This window comes from Manihot esculenta, chromosome 2, assembly GCF_001659605.2.
Source record: "Manihot esculenta cultivar AM560-2 chromosome 2, M.esculenta_v8, whole genome shotgun sequence".
In the NCBI taxonomy this organism is placed as follows: domain Eukaryota; kingdom Viridiplantae; phylum Streptophyta; class Magnoliopsida; order Malpighiales; family Euphorbiaceae; genus Manihot; species Manihot esculenta.
In genome coordinates this window covers 22,272,587-22,289,710 of record NC_035162.2, presented here as the reverse complement: position 1 = coordinate 22,289,710, position 17,124 = coordinate 22,272,587, and the positions used below count along the sequence as shown (strand labels likewise).

Below are 17,124 nucleotides of genomic sequence, written 5' to 3'. Positions count from 1 at the left end.
ATTTGCTTCACAGCATCAAGTAGGGGAATGTTAATTTCCACTTTGCGAAGTGTCTCCAATATCTCTTTTTCCTCTTTCTCCTTTTGGGACCTTGCAAATCTCTTTGGGAAGGGAGGAGGTACCTTGAATTTCTCCATAGGTTGCTGTTTCTGCCTTTGACTTGATTCTGCCTGGTCTGTTGATTTGGGCAAATCACTTTCTGCCTTCTCTGCTGAATTGGGCAAATCACTGCTGGACAGCTTAGTTTGCCCAGCGATCGGGTCAGTTCCTACGAGTGAGTTGGGCAAATCACTGCCCTGATCACTTTCTGGCAGAATTTCTTCCATGGTCTGTTTTTGCAATTTTTCAGCCCTATTGTCTTGTAACTCTTTTCCACTCCTCAATGTGATGGCACTAGCATTTTGCCTTGGATTTATCTCAGTTTGGGAGGGTAGCTTCCCTTGGGATTCATATTTGCTCATTGAAGTGGCCATTTGGCTCACTTGCTTCTCAAGATTTTGCACCGTATTTGCTAGATTCTTCACAATCTCCTCAAGAGATGCATTGGAGTTCTGGGGTGCGGCTTGAGCTTGGTTCCTTTGCTGGTAGCTTGGGTATTGGTTTCCCCTTGCATAACTGAAATTTGGATGGTCCCTCCAGCCTGGATTATAAGTATTTGCATAGGGATCATACCTTCTTTGCCCATTGAAGCCTCCAATAGCATTGACTTGCTGGTCCTCCTCTTGAAGGGAAGGACATAGATCAGTAGGGTGGTTGTTGGCACATATTCCACATGTCTTGGGCTGCTGAATCTGCTGGACTTGTTGGGTTTGACCCACAACAAGGCTACGGACAGCATTTGTGAGATCAGAAATTTGGGATGCCAAATCAGATGTACTCACCTCATTCACTCTTCTTGATGGCTGTTCTTGATCTCCAAATTGCTGAGAAGCTGCAGCCATGGTGGAAATTAAGTCCCTCATCTCTTGAGGTGATTTTCTCTCAGTTGATCCTCCATATGCTGCATCAATAAATTTTCTCTCTGAGGGAAGCAGACCTCCATAGAAGTACTCAATGAGAGATTGGTCGGGAATATCATGTTGAGGACAGCTTGTGCACAACTTTTTGAATCTCTCCCAGTACTCATATAAGCCTTCAGAGTGCTTTTGCCTTATGCCACTTATCTCTCGACGGATTCCTATGGCTTTTGAGGTTGGGAAGAATTTTTTCAAGAATGCTCTTACCATATCAGTCCATGATGTGATGGATCCGGGTGGCAAGTAGAATAGCCATTCTTTGGCATAGTCGTCAAGGGAAAAAGGGAAGGCTCTAAGTTTGATATCCTCTTCTGGAATGCCTTGGGGTCTCAAGGTCGAGCACACAACATGGAATGCTTTCAAATGCTTGTGAGGATCTTCATTTTCTAGGCCTCTGAACTTGGGAAGGAGATGGATCAGACCTGTCTTTAGTTCAAAAGGTGCTGTCAATGGGGGGTATGCAATGCATAAGGGTGCTAGGTCTCCTGCTGGTTCAGCTAGCTCTCCGAGAGTTCTTTCCCGTGGCTGAGGTGCTTGGATGGGCACGTTTCTGGCTTGATTTTCAGCTTGTACATGTGCAGCAGGTGGTGCCGCCATTGCTGGATTTTCTGCCATAACCTGGAATCGGGTATCAGGTTCAAATGCAGCAGTGGCTGTATGAGAGTCTGCTGGTGAAAAAATTTCTGCAGCAGGGGCAGATGTGACAGCAAGTGCTTCAACTGGTGCAGAAGTAGGTGAATTTGCTGGTGCAGAAAAATCAGCAGGTGTAGTAACAGCTCTATGAGATGGTGTTGCTGATGAAGATGCTTTTGAGGCTTGGTTCCTCAAATTTGCTTGCTTCCTTAAGTGCTTGGCAGTTTTTTCAATCTCAGGGTCGTAAAGAAGAGTGTCTTTACGGCCAGACCTGGTCATAAAGGGAAAATACGTTAGTTTTAATCAACTCCCCGGCAACGGCGCCAATTTTTGATAGGCGGTTGTCGAAGTCGTCAAAAATAAACCTATTAATCAATCAACAAATAAATTTGTAGATAGTGGCAATAGGGTTGAACCACAGGGAATTGACACTAAAGATCTTCCTAATAATGACCAAGATAAGTAAATAACAAATAATTAAAAGAGGGGGGTTTGATTTGATAATAGTGAATTAAATGGCAAAAGAAAGCGATAATTTAAATAGATGAGAATTTCAATGGGAAAAGGATTCTAGTTGAAGTGTGAGTCTATTTCAGTTTGTTCAGAATTGATCATCGATTATTAAAGACTCCTATTTGATTTCAATAAATCAGTTTTGGTTGTAGAAGACGCTTCTCACAATCCAAATTCCTCCTTAGTTCTAGTTTGATTAGGAAACGTTCGCTAATCAAACACTGATCAACAAGTTGCCAAGGAACGTCCTTGGGGCATTTAGCATCGAACAACCGTTGATCGCATTAAGACTTAGAGAAACCCAATTCTATCCTTGCCAACCGCGTGGTCAAATTTAGATTATGCAACTTGATTAAATGTGTATTTGAACAACCCAAGCAATTACGGACCTAAATCATTCAAACAATATCACTTAAGCAATTTAAAAGCAATGGGCCCTTATTGATTCTAAAAGCTAAGTAATAATTATGGATAGATCAAATTGCATAAATATTGAAACAAACAAGAGTTCAACAATGAAGTATTAAACCTCCCAATTCATCACAAATCTGAATATTCTCAACTTCAACTAGAAAATAATGAATTTAGCCACTCATGGTGACTAAAATACACAAAATAAAGAAGAAAAGAAAGAAAGAAAGTTTCTGCTGTGTTGCTGGAGAATTTTCGAGGATGGCAGATGCTGAAAAAGATCAGAAGATGCTTGCTGGTTTTGAGGCTCTTCCTTTTATAGCTGAAGAATTCTATCTATCTAGGGTTTTGAAATCCCTCTTTGATTTGGTGTTTGACTCCTCTTTTGATGTTGATTTTTATTGCAATTGGAATTCCTTGGATGAGAAACTCTTTCGTGGCTCTTGGAATTGTGTTGGCAGTGATTGGATTGGATTTGGACTTCTGAAAACTTGAAATTCGGTTTCCAGCTGTTTTCCCGCCTCTGCTGTCAACTTCTGCTGTCAAAGTGATTTGCCCGGTGATTTGACCAGTTTCTTCAAGTGATTGGGCAAATCACTGACCCAATCACTTTTCTGTGAGTCAGTCCAGTATGTCTCTGCGAGTGATTTGCCCAGTGATCTTCGAGTGTCTGGGGCAAATCACCTGCCCATATCACTGCTGTCTGTTGCCTCCGGGTTTCTGCTTTAGCTTGATTTGGGCAGTGATTGGAGCAGATTGTCTGGTGATCTTGGGCAAATCACTGGGCAAATCATCCTTTTGTAAATTTTCTGCACTTTTTCTCCCATTTTCCAATTTCTTCATTTTCTGTAAAAACAAGATAAAAACCATAAATTAAACTGAAAAATGTGTAAATAAGCAATAATATTTATGATAAAAATGTGGCTAAATTATATTTGATCACCCTATAACCCAAATCAATAAGATGAGAGTTCTAAACCAATCAGCAAAATCACAAGAAATCCTTATCCTGTGGGATGAGTCACCCCTTCTTTCTTTAGACTTTAGAAGAGATTTGAAATAACCGGCTAAAAGTCAAGGCCTATTCATAAGCAAAAGAAGTGACTGTATATTTTTTCAAATAAGCTTCCTTGAATAAGCCACTAGGCTCCAATACATAGTCGTTAGATACATGAGAAAGGTATTGTTATCAGAAATAGCCATATGCACAAATTTCCCATTATTGAGAATAATTTGAATATCTCAATTTCCTATCCATAAGAACCATATACCCCCAAAGAAACCCTGAGCTTCAAATATGTGAGTATAAGAGAAACTCGTTTTTCCTATAAATGTATTTGCTTTGTCGCCACTGATTCGTGGTTCCAACAACACGACTAGATCCGACAAATGTTTCTCCACAAATAACCTGAAAGCATTAAAGAAAGGGGAGCTTCATGCTCCTTGGCAGTTCCATATAAACACAGACATATTAAAAATGTAAGAGAAGAGAGAACGAGAAACAACAAAACCAAACCTCAGTCTTGTAGGTAAGGATCCACAAATGGTTCCTTCTCAAAATCACTACAAATGTTGACCTGGTCCATATCTTCACTGTCACCATTTTGGTCTTCCCTCATTTCCTCATCCACGGCCAGCTGAGTGGAGATGGATGGTAAAACTTCCTACGTAAGAGCCCCATCACTATAGAGTAAGCTTGGTATAGAGGAAAAGGGAATCAAATAGGAGCTAAGGCTTGTGTTTGGTGGTTTGCTATGCATAATAGTGTTCTTATTTTTAACCGAGGTCCCACTCTTATGGCTTTGGTTAAAGGCCTCCTTATTTATAGCTTTCGCCGAGGGCCCAACACTAACGACAAAATGATTCGTAGGGTCTAAGAAAGTCTTCATGCATGAGATATCTGCATGAGGACTCTACATGGGATTTGACATATGAGGGGAATCTGCTAGCGTGTTGATCTGAAGGAGCATACGTTTTCCTAGGATCTCCACCCTGTCCTTTTTGCTTCGATTGTGCCCCTACTCGATGTATATCTGCCTTTTTAGCATATTTGACCTTCCCTTTTCATGGGTATCCATTATAGGGACAGGCCTAATACTAGCCATAAATATGGCATCAACTGATTTATTCTCATAAGCTAGAGTTTCCATCTCTGCATCTTTTGTTAAGGAATCAAATCGAGATCCATTGCCAGCCTGATTAATGCTCTCCAAAACTTTCCTAGAATGCACTTTCCTTCCTCTACAAGTCACAACCATCCATTCCTCATAGGCAGTCTCCAACATCGGAGGAGTCTACTCTTTTGCATTTAAGCTTCTAGATCAGAGCAACCCTTTCTGAAAACGTAAGTAGGTATAGAGTGTCTTACCTGTCAACATTAAAAACAAATCTGAGGTAGGTTTTCATACTCAATCAACTGAACTCTACCCCTAATATCCACTTTAGAGAAAAGTGGCTTGGTGAGATTCACTGACATAACCATTCTCCCATACTTCCCTTTTAAAGCCACAAAGGTGGTTTCAACGATTTTAACAAGCTTACCAACTGACAAGCCAACTGTGTGGAGCATTTTCTTGTTGTAAAGATACAGGGGTAGCCAGGTAATCTGATCCAAACCGCTACTGATTCCACAACATTGGACGAAACATCAAAGAAGGGATGCCATGATTGAATCTATAAGTAGCTTCCTAGCACCACCTAAGGCCCCTTTACAAGGGCTCTGCAGTACCCTTCATCTTCAAAAAAGTTGGCCAGAAAGAAGTCATTGCCGAGATCAAGGAGATTGAACTTCATCATATTCAAAAGCTCATTGAGGCATGTCTCAAGGGCTTTGAAGCCCATCTTTCTTCCTAAAGGGCGATGATAAGAGCTTTGTTCTACTTTCTTACTAGGTTATTCTCCAACTCATCCGAGAAAGAAATAACCGGATAAGGGCTTGTCAAGTCAATAGTAACCTCCGGTTTATTAAAATCAAAATCAATAAACTGACCTACCAATGATTCATGATCCATATATACAACTCCTAGAACTTTATCCTTGAAAGAGACATCAAATTGCACAAATGAGGGGATGTGATCCCTATGCTTCACCTTCTTTGTGGTGCGATTAGAGTTAGGATTGAAATCATCTAATCCTTTTCGTCAGGAGAGCGAGGGGAGCCATACTCTTTTCTTTATCTAATTTTAATTTTAGTGAACTATTAATTTTGAAAAACTACAATTTTTCATAAAATTTAAAGTAAAAAATTAAAAAATTGGCCTTATATTCTATTTGTCCTTTCTTGGACACTTTTTTTTAAGATAACAACTCGTCTTCCCTTTTTTATATATACTAATTTTATTTACGTGAAACACATGTTTTTTTACTCGTTTTAATTTTTTATATATTTTTATTAATTTTTATTTTTTATTCTTAAAATATTTTTATTTTTTAAAAAGAATATTACTTTTTAATAGTTATTAACTTTAATCTTTTATAATTAAAATTTTTAATTAATGACTAAATTTTATATTAGTTAAAGATTAAAAAGTTTAATTTTATAAGATATATAAATATTTTAATCGAATGATTTATAAATAAGAACTATATAGTTACTTTTAACAAAATAAGAAGCTATTAGTAATTTATCCTAAATAAAAATTACAAATATATGAAAATAGGGAAAAAAAATTTGTTATAAAAATTGAATTTATAACTCTTACATTTTCTATGAATATATAAATTTAATTATATCAATAATTAATAAATTTTCTATATAATTTTATTATTAGTTTAATATTTATAAGATAAATAAATATTAATCAAAACAATTTTTTAAATAATTTAATATTTTTATTACCATATACTTTTAACTTATAATCGAAATTAAAAGTAGAGATGTCAACAGGTAAATTACTTATAGATATTATTATATTTGAAGCCAAACTCAATTCAGATTTTCAATATTCAATTTACTTTATTTTATATATTTTAATTAATAATTTATATTAAAAAATATTTTTAATTAATAATTTGTTTTTTAAAAAAATTTATATTTCAAAAAAATTATAATCTATTTTTTAAATGAAAATATATGTAGTAAGATAAGAAATAATTGGGCAATTTCAGTGTATATTCTCTAAAGTAAGTGTGTATATATACAAATTATAAGGTTTTGTTAAAGTAACTCCTAAGAATCCTCTATCAATTAATTAGTCTAAGATTATGTAATCTCTTATAATTATATACAGATTATGTTCACACTCTAATACTCCCCCTCAAATTCGAGTATAGACGTTTATCATGACCAACTTGTTAGAAAGATATTCTATTTGAGACCCATTTAAAGTTTTGGTGAGTAGATCACCCAGTTGCTCTCCTGTCTTTATATAACTGATGGAGATTAAATTCTCTTGAATCTTCTCACGGATGAAATGACAATCAACTTCAATACGCTTAGTTCGTTCATGGTACACTGGGTTGGAAGCAATGTGAAGAGCACCCTGATTATCACACCAAAGTTTTGCGGGTGATACAACATCCGTACTAACTTCCTTCAGCAGATGATTTATCCATACAATCTCATAAGTGGATTGAGTCATGACCCTATATTCTGACTCGGTACTAAATCTGGATACCACATTTTGCTTCTTACTTTTCCAAGACACTAAGTTTATTCCAATAAATACACAGTAGCCTGTAGTCGACCTTCTATCACTTTTGGATCTCGTCCAATCAGCATCAGAAAAATACTCAAGTGCAGTATGCCCATGATCACTACAGAGTATACCGAGTCCAAGAGTCCCTTTTAGATAACATAGAATTTGTTCTAGAGCGGTCCAATGTTTCACAGGTGCAAACATGGACTGACTTATAACGTTTATTGCAAAAGTAATATCTGACCGGATCATCACCATAAGGTAGTTCAACTTTCCAACCAACCTCCTACACCTTTCTGGATCATCATAAGGGTCTCCTTCATCTTTTGTGAGACATATATTATATTAGGAATCATTGGTGTGCTACATGGTTTAGCTCCCATCTTTCCAGTTTCTGCAAGTAAGTCAATGATATATTTCCTTTGAGACAGGAAAATTCTCCTTTTACTCCTCAAGACTTCGACTCCTAAGAAATACTTAAGCTGGCCAAAGTCTTTGGTATGAAAACTCTCATGCAAGTAATTTTTGAGAGAAAAGATGCCTATAATGACAATATCATCAACATACACAACAAGGAGAATAATATCAGTATCTAAATTTCTATAAAAAACTGAATGGTCACACTTGCTTTTTTTCAACCCAAAATTTTAAACAACTTCATTGAACTTGCCAAACCATACACGGGGACTCTACTTCAAACTATACAAAGATTTCTTCAAACAGCAGACTTTCCCATACTCCCTTGAGCAACAAACTCTGGTGGTTGCTCCATATACACCTCCTCTTGGAGGTCACCATGTAAAAATGCATCCTTAATATCTAACTGGTGTAAAGGCCAATGCTGAGAAGCAGTTAGGGAGATGAACAAGCGAACTGATGTCATTTTTGCCACAGGAGAAAAAGTGTCAGAATAGTCAACGCCATAGGTTTGGACATAATCTTTGGCGACAACACGGGCCTTAAGCCTTGCTACGGAACCATCTGGATCAACTTTGATGGCGAAAACCCGTTACAGCCCACAGCCTTCTTGCCAGAGGGTAAATCAACTAGTTTCCAAGTATGATTTTCATATAGAGGCTTGATCTCCTCAAAGATTGCATCACGCCATTCAGAATGGGCCAAGGCCTCTTTAACTATATTAGACTAAGAAATAAAATCTAGAGAGACAATTAAGGAGGTAGAAGAAGGAGACAGGTGATCATAAGACAGAAAGTTAGCAACAGAATAGATAGATTTACACTGTCGTTTACCTTTATGAAGACTAATGGGGAGGTCAAGGTCACTCGGTAGTGGATCCGATAGCGAAGAAGATTCTGGTGCAGGACATGTATCATCAGGTATTGGTCTCCGAAAGTAAACTTGAACAACTAATGGTTTAACAGGAGGCTGAGTACTAGGAGGAATGTTACCATCAAATTGTACAATAGAAGGCATACTCGAAGAGATCCCACTATCAGATATGATTCTATAGATGAGCCACTCATCATCCTCCTCTTGATTAAGAGAGATTTGTGTAACAGGATAAAAAAGGAATTTGTTCGAAAAAGGCTACATCTGTTGAGACCAGATATTTGTTGATGTCTGGAGAGTAACATCAATACCCCTTCTGAAGGCGAGAATATCTCAAAAAAAATACACTTTAAAGCTTTAGGATCAAGTTTAGTCACATAAGGTCTGACATCCTGAACATAGCAAGTGCTGCTAAAAAGTCATGGTTCTAGAGGAAAGAATAGCTTCTTAGAAAAGAGGACATTATAAGGAGTATTACTATTTAGTACTGTGGAGGGCATGCGATTAATGAGAAAGCATGCAGTAGAGACAGCATCGGCTCAAAGTTGCTTAAAAACTTGCATTTGAAACAACAGAGCTCGAGCAGTCTCAAGGAGATGTCTAATCTTCCTTTCAGCTATCCCATTTTGAGCGGTTGTATCAATACATGACGATTGGTGAAGAATACCATGTTGAGTCATATAAGCCTAGAATGATTCTGACATATATTCTTTAGCATTGTTGCTCCGTAAAATTTCCACAGAAACATTAAATTGAGTCTTAATTTCAGCACAAAAAGTAGAAAAATGATAAAACACTTCCGAACGATATTTCATAAAATAAATCCAAGTTATTCTAGAGTAATCATCCACAACAGTGATAAAATATCTGAATCCAGTCTTAGATCCAATCGGACATGTGCCCTAAACATCTGAATGAACTAATTCAAAAGCAGACTCTGCTCGTTTATTGACTCTAGGACTTAAAGAGTTTCGATGATGTCTTGCAAAATGACATGATTCACATTTCAATGAAGATACTTGATGAAATTGAGGGCATAGCTTCTTCAAAACTAGTAAAGAATGATGTCCCAACGGATAATGTGCTTCAAATGGAGACACGACACTGGAGTAGACAACAGACCGAGGCACCCATGCATCCAAAATGTAGAGACCCCCAGATACATGTCCTTTGCCAATAATCTGCTTTGTCACAAGATCTTGAATGAGACATTGATTAGGAAAAAAGGAAACACAATAATTTAGGTCCTTAGTAAGTTTACTCACAGAAATTAAATTAAAGGCAAGATTAGGTAAACTTAGCACAAATGATAGAGTAATAGAAGGAGTATGTTTAACAGTCCCAGAACCCTCAACATTATAGGTTGATCCATCAGCTATAATAACAGGAAAAGGTGCTTTATGAAATCGAAAGCTAGTAAAAATATGAGGATTACCTGTCATGTGATCCGCAATATCAGAATCAATGACCCATTCATATGAACAGAAAATAAGACAAATTTTACCTATCTTAGCCACTACTGAAGGCATTGGGATAATTTTAACAATATGGACCTTACTGTCAGAAACCATTTCAAACAAAATCCTATACTCCTATACCTTCAAACGAGTTAAAGAAATATACCAAAACTTGAACAATAAGCTACCACTAAAGAAACAGGACATGAACAGTACCAGAATGGATGTGAACAATACCAGAATGCAATCCAAACCAAAACACCTCCACCCAACACCCAAACGGCAAACGGACCACAGATCTGACGTGGAGACTTCGAGGTGAGTGAGAAATAAATATTACCCTATACAGGTAATCTAAAAGAACAGGAGCCCTAAATTTCCAAACAAAACAGAAAAAGAAAAAAATTCAAATCTCTACGGGAGAGACTCTGATATCATGTAATAAGATAAGAAATAATTGGGCAATTTCAGTATATATTCTCTATTGAAATAAGTGTGTATATATACAGATTACAAGGTCTTGTTAAGGCAACTCCTAAGAATCCTCTATCAATTAATTAGCCTATAATTATGTAATCTCCTATGATTATATACATATTATGTTCACACTCTAATAATATATAGAAGAAAATTTTTAAATTATATTATAAAATATATATTTTATATTAAATTAATTATTTATATAAATAGATTTGGATGATAGATACTCAAAAAATAAAATTAAGAAAATAATATTCTTCACAAATAAAAAGGTATTAACTTAAATTATTTATCATTACACCGAACAGAATTTAAAAAATTAAAAAAATTAAATCATTTATAAATTATCTAACCAATATTATGAAATAATCATATTAAATGGAAGTAATAAATATCGGTTCGATTGAGTTTAATAAAAATTGAAATCCCCATATGTAATCAAGATTCCCAACAGCAAAATTATTGTAAGAAAATATCATAGTTTTAAATAAAAATCAAATTACAATGACATATTGTATTTCAATATTTGAGCTTATTAAAGAAACAACAATATAAGTAAATAATCTCTTTAAATTCTCGATAAATTTTCAATTATTTACCTAAAATTTTAATAAATTTTTTTTATTTATCGAAACCCATAACTTATCAATAATGAACAATTAACAATTAATTATAATTAAAAAATTAAATTAAGCAGAAATAACATATGTGACCTTCACACTGCTAACAGACGTTAAAAGAGACTTCTCTTTCTCTCTCTTTCTTCTAGCTTAAACTCTTCTATGAATTTCTATAGGTTAGTTGTTGTATTTTTGTTGTTATACTTTTTGGAAAAGTATGTATTTTTTTTAGTAAGGAAGTTGTTTCTCGATTTTTATGAAGAGAAGAAGAAATTGCAGAAAAAGAAATAGAGAAGAAGAAAACATATTGTGATTGAAAAGATGAAAGAAATAAAGCATCACTAATAGGATGAAATTCATCAACCAATTATTGAAAATCATCAATCCAATTAGGTAAAATAAAAAATTTCTTCTTCAAGATATGATAATTATAAGCCTCCACGTTCTGATAATATTAAAGACACTAGCAAAGGCAATACACTCGCTGTCAGGGGAGCAACGAGTAATGATGGCTTGATAATCATGATAGCCACAAATGGAAATATTGATGGTTATTGAGGTTAAGGATGAGAACTGATTAGTTGTTGGTGAAGATGATGTGTGAAAACGGAGACTCGCACAATTTGGGAATGAAAGTTCTTATCCCCTTTCATTGACAGGAATGTAACAATATATACACTAGGTTTACGTTTATTTAGGAAAACTCAATAATGTAAAACTTTCTATATAGTACAAGCCAAGCTTTCTATGTTGTACAAACTAAGCTTCCTATACTACACAAGAAAAAGAAGGAAAGAAAAGATATTTACACATAAATCAAGCTTGAAACCATAAAGATAGGTCATTAAGACATCGGACAGGTCAGTATAGGTCGATAGGTCGTCAAGATATCGGACAAGTCGGTAGAGGTCGACAGATCATCAAGACTTCGGATAGGTCGATGCAGGTCATTAAGAGGTTGGACTCTCAGGATGTTTGGTAGACATTGGTTGACAGGTCACTTATAATAACCCCTCAAGATGGAGCATGAAGGTTCTGAATACCCAACTTGCCAAGAAGAAAATGAAATTGATCGTTGCCCAAGGCCTTGGTGAAGATATCAGTCGGCTGGATGGAACTACGAACATCGGCCGTGCGAATGTTGCCACTGAGTATTTCATTGCGAATAAAGTGGCAGTCCACTTCGATATGTTTGATGCGTTTGTGATAGACAAGATTAGCTGTAATGTGCAGAGCAGCTTGACTATCACAATATAATTGCATAGGCATAGTATGAAACACTCTAAGAGAGATTAGGAGGCTTTTAAACCATTTAAGTTCACAGGCGCAGTGATCATGGACCTGTATTCAGCCTCACAGAGGAGTGGGACACAGTCGACTACTTCTTAGTCTTCCAAGAAATGAGAGAGCCACCCAAAAGAACAAGATGGCTAGCCAGTGAGAGACCTGCGAGTCAAAGAGTAACTAGCCCAGTCAGAGTCACAGTAAGCGGTCAAGGCAAAGTTAAAATTGGCAAGCATCAAGATGCCTTGGCTGGGCTGGCCTTTGAGATAATGGACTACTCGGAGAGCAGCCTCCCAATGAATATGCAGTAGTCAATGCATGAACTGCGCAAGAATATGCACACAGTAGGACAATTTAGGCTGAGTAATGGTGAGATAAATAAGATGACTCACCAAGTGCCGATAGGAAGTAGGAGTAGCAAAGGCAGCATCCTTCGCAAAAGCCAGCTTATGATTTTGTTCTAGAGTGGTGGCAGTCAGTTTGAAACCCAACAAACCAACATAAAAAATTACATATAAGGCATACTTATGTTGACACAGAAAAAGGCCTTCAGCGGTGCGGGTTACCTCGAGTCCTAAGAAGAATTTCAGGATTCCCAAGACTTTCATGTGGAAATAGCGGCTCAAGTACTCCTTGAATTTTTGAACAGCAGAAAGATCATTGTCTGCGATAATGAGATTATCAACATTAACAAGGACAATCAAATGAAGCGATCCAACATGAAAAATGAACAAGGAGTAATCTGAATAGAATTGTTGAAATCCATAGGCTCGTAAAAAAAGTAGCCAGCTTCACAAACCAACAACGAGGAACTTGGCACAAACCGTAGAGAGACTTGCGGAGGTGACAGACTTTTCCAAAGGAGGAAGAGCCAAAGCAGAGTGGCATTTTCATGTAGACTTCTTCCTGCAAGTCACCGTGTAAAAAATCATTATGGACGTCCATTTGATGTAATTCTCAATTCTTGGCAGCTGCGACTGCAAGAAGAGTACACACAGTACCCATTTTCGTTGTGGGTGCAAAGGTTTTTAACTTATTTATTGCCCAAGATAACCAGTCATGTCTTATATCGTTCAATACTTTCATTAGAATTATACTTGATTTGGTATACCCATTTGCTGCCAATTGTGTGCTTCTCAGGAGGTAAAGCTTGACTGTCTATGTACCATTGTCCTCCAAAGCTTGAATTTTTGTGCGCATGGCCTCTCTCCATCGGGCATCTTGAAAAGCTTCAATATAAGAGGTGGATTCATGTCCTGCAATGATAGCTCTCAAGAAACACCTATGTTGTGTAGAGAATTTATCATAACTCACATAATATGCTATAGGGTAAGGAGTATCTGAAGAAGAAGCTAATGGAGAGGATGAGTACGGCGAGGGGCTTACATTGATTGCGTGAGTCACATAGTCTTTTAAATGAATCGAAATCTGCTTAGTTCATTGTCCCCTTCCTAACAGCTCAGAAGCTATATCACTCCTTCCGACCTCTTTATTGCATCCCCTTCTTGACTGCTCGGGAGTTACATCACTCCTTCTAACCTTTTTATTGCATTCCCTACCTAACTGCTCAGGAGCTACATCACTCCTTCTGACCTCTTTATTGCATCCCCTACCTAACTGCTCAGGAGCTACATCACTCCTTTCAACTTTCACACTTTTGTCAAATTAACATTTGATCATGGCTATAAATTTCTTAAGAACACATGTCCCATCACTTTTATGATTGAACAAATAAATCTATATAGTACGCGAATAATCATCAACTATGGTCAAGAAATAACAAGCTCCACAAGAAGCAGGAATTGTATAGGGTCCCCACAAGTCACAATGTCTCAAATCAAAACATTCTGTTGCTTTATTATTACTAGAAAAGAAAGCCTTTCTCGTTTGTTTTGCTTGAAAGTAAACTTCACAAGTTTTATTAGGTTGTCTATCCAATCTATCAGTTTCTGAAATCAAGTCTATCGCCTTAAATGACGGATGTCCCATTTTATTATTCCAAAGCTCAAAGGTTTCTCCACTAGTCAGCTTGCAAGCATGAACTAAAGCGACTCCTTTGGGAAAGTAAAGCCCCTTTCGTTGCTCACCCACTCCAATCAGAATCCTTGAATTTGGATCCTGTATAGCATATATTTTGTTAGTGAGTTGAATAACCAAATTTGAATCATTAAGAAGCTGAGACATAAATTAGATTGCATTTCAAATTGAGAACAAAAAAGAACTCGTCGTAATTTTAAATTCCCGCCAAGCAACATGGTTCTTTCTTTGACTGCCACCGTTTTCTCCCCATTAGGCAATCCAACCGAGCATGGTGCAATGTCATGTAAGTCAGTTAGAAAAGCCTTAGTTCCTGTCATATGATGGGAGGCTCCTGTGTCAATAATCCAAGAAAAATTTCTTTAGTTACATGTTAACCTTTCATTAGTATTCTGATGAGAGTTTAACATACCTAGCAGAGCAGCCCATTGCTCATCATTTAGTCCATTCAACCCCTTTCAATATGCATCTATCATTGCTTTTTGTCCGGTATCAATTGCAGCTGCTTGCACTGGGTGTGCACGCACAACACCTCTTTTGTTACATCCTCCTCCAGTCTTATGTTTTTTAGTACTGCCACGCACACTTAAGTTGCCACGAGGTCAAGCACCCCACCATTCTAGATAGCCTATTAACTGAAAATAAATTTCAGTGTCATAACCCTTTCAATTGCAAAGAGAGCAAATAGAAGTTTTATCTTTATCCCCTTCTGGATTCCGAACACTAGCCTGAATTACAAAACTCATGGGTTTGTCCCGTTCATCTTTGCTTCTCATCACGGTTCTCACTCGCTATTGCTGAACCACCATAGCATAAGTATGATACAAATTAGACAAAGGGTCAGTGCTCAAGACATGGGACTGTACAATACCATAACCTTCTTCTTCCAAGTCCATTAGAAACTAATGAACTCTTTCTTCTTTACGCTTTCGTTCCATTTCCATGGTAAGATTGCATTTGAAGCCTGCACATGCACATTTCGATATCTGATCATAGTTATTAATCTCATCCCATAAGGTTTTGAGTTTACCGAAATAGAAAACAATTGATTGACCATCCTTCCTACAGTTTGCTAGGTCAGATCTCAACTACTGCATTCGTGGTCCATTTCTAATTGGGAACCTCTACTTAATATCTTCCCACAAATTCTTCACCTTTTCGGTAGGAGAGATAGTCGATAGAAGTGTTGGTTCAATAGTATTGAATACCCAAGAAAACAACATAGTGTTAACTATCCACCAATCTTCGAGTTCTGGTGCATTGTCCTCTGGTTGTTTGACGGATCCATTAATAAATCCATATTTCTTTTTGGCTCTCAATGCAGTCTGCATGGCCTTTGCCCATTCTTTGTAATTTTCTCCTTTTGACTTCACTTGGATAATCAAATTGCCTAGGTTGTCATTGGAATTTAGTGTATAAGGATTGAAAGAGTTTTTCATTGTTCTTGAATTCTCCCTGTGTTCCTTTTTAACCTCTATGGCTCTAATACCATGTGAAAACGAAGACTCGCATAATTTGGGAATGAAAGTTCTTGCCCCCTTTTATTGACTAGAATGTGACAATATATACACTAGGTTTATCCCTGTTTAGGAAAATCCAAGAATACAAAATTTCATATACAATACAAGCCAAACTTCCTATGCTGTACAAACTAAGCTTTCTATACTGCACAAGACAACGAAGGAAAGAAAAGATATTTACATACAAATCAAGCCTGAAACCGAGATGGGTCGATAGGTCGTCAAGACATCAGACAAGTCGATACAGGTCAACAGGTCGTCAAGACTTCGGACAGGTTAGTGCAGGTCATTAAGAGGTCATACTCTCGGGACGTCTGATCAACATTGGTCGACAGTTCGCTTCCAATATGATGAAATTAAATTTGGGATTGCAGGAGAGGATTGTCATTTATAGAGAAAATTAAGATTTTTAAAGGAAACAAAGATTTAATTGAGAATGAAAATGACGTTTAGAGAGGAATCGATTGCTTGATAATCATGGTTTTAGAGAGAAAGAGGATTGCCATGGGAAGTAGAAATGGAGATTGATTAAGAATGGAGTTACGTTATACATGAGGAGAAATGTGAATAGGTGATTAGTAAAGACGACTAATAGTAAGGTATAACAAAAATAGACATTTTGAGTTAATTGTTCATTATCGATAAGTTTGGGACTTCGATAGATCAAAAAATTTATTAGAGGTTTAAGTGAACAAATAAAAATATATATGGAATTTAAAGAGGCTTTTACCAATTATATATATAGTCTGTATTCAGTTCTCAACAAACTGAGATGCAAATATACAACCTCAATATCATTTGAATTTATCAAAGGAACAATAAAAATCAAACAATCCAATTCCAAGTAATAATTAAAAATGCAAAATAGTGCATATCACATGCTTTAGAATCATAGATTTTGAATATGTCGTCATGGAATTTTTCAACAAAATAAAATGTAGATTTTAAAGAAATACAAGGAGGAAATAATTAAAGAAGAAACCCATTATAGCATCTCATTGCATCTCTTCAGATGATCTCTAGTCATCTGTAAATCCACAAAATAAAAGAACTAGCTCTAAATCAACTCATGAGTCCTATCTACTTCCAGTCGACTGCTCGATGATGGACTTCCCTGTCTTTTGCTTGTTCGAAAGATGCTCATATTGAATATGCTATTACTGAGATCTCAAAAAATTATCAAAATCCATCATATGTATGAGATTTTGCCAATATGGTATAAAGCA

The 17,124-nt window shown here is 36.5% G+C and overlaps 1 protein-coding gene across 13 annotated transcripts in view; it reads left to right on the top strand.

The window, feature by feature from the left end:
* LOC110609536 (disease resistance protein RPS2) overlaps positions 1–17,124 on the top strand; it is a 44,101-nt gene that overhangs the window by 18,190 nt on the left and 8,787 nt on the right. The window lies entirely within an intron of this gene.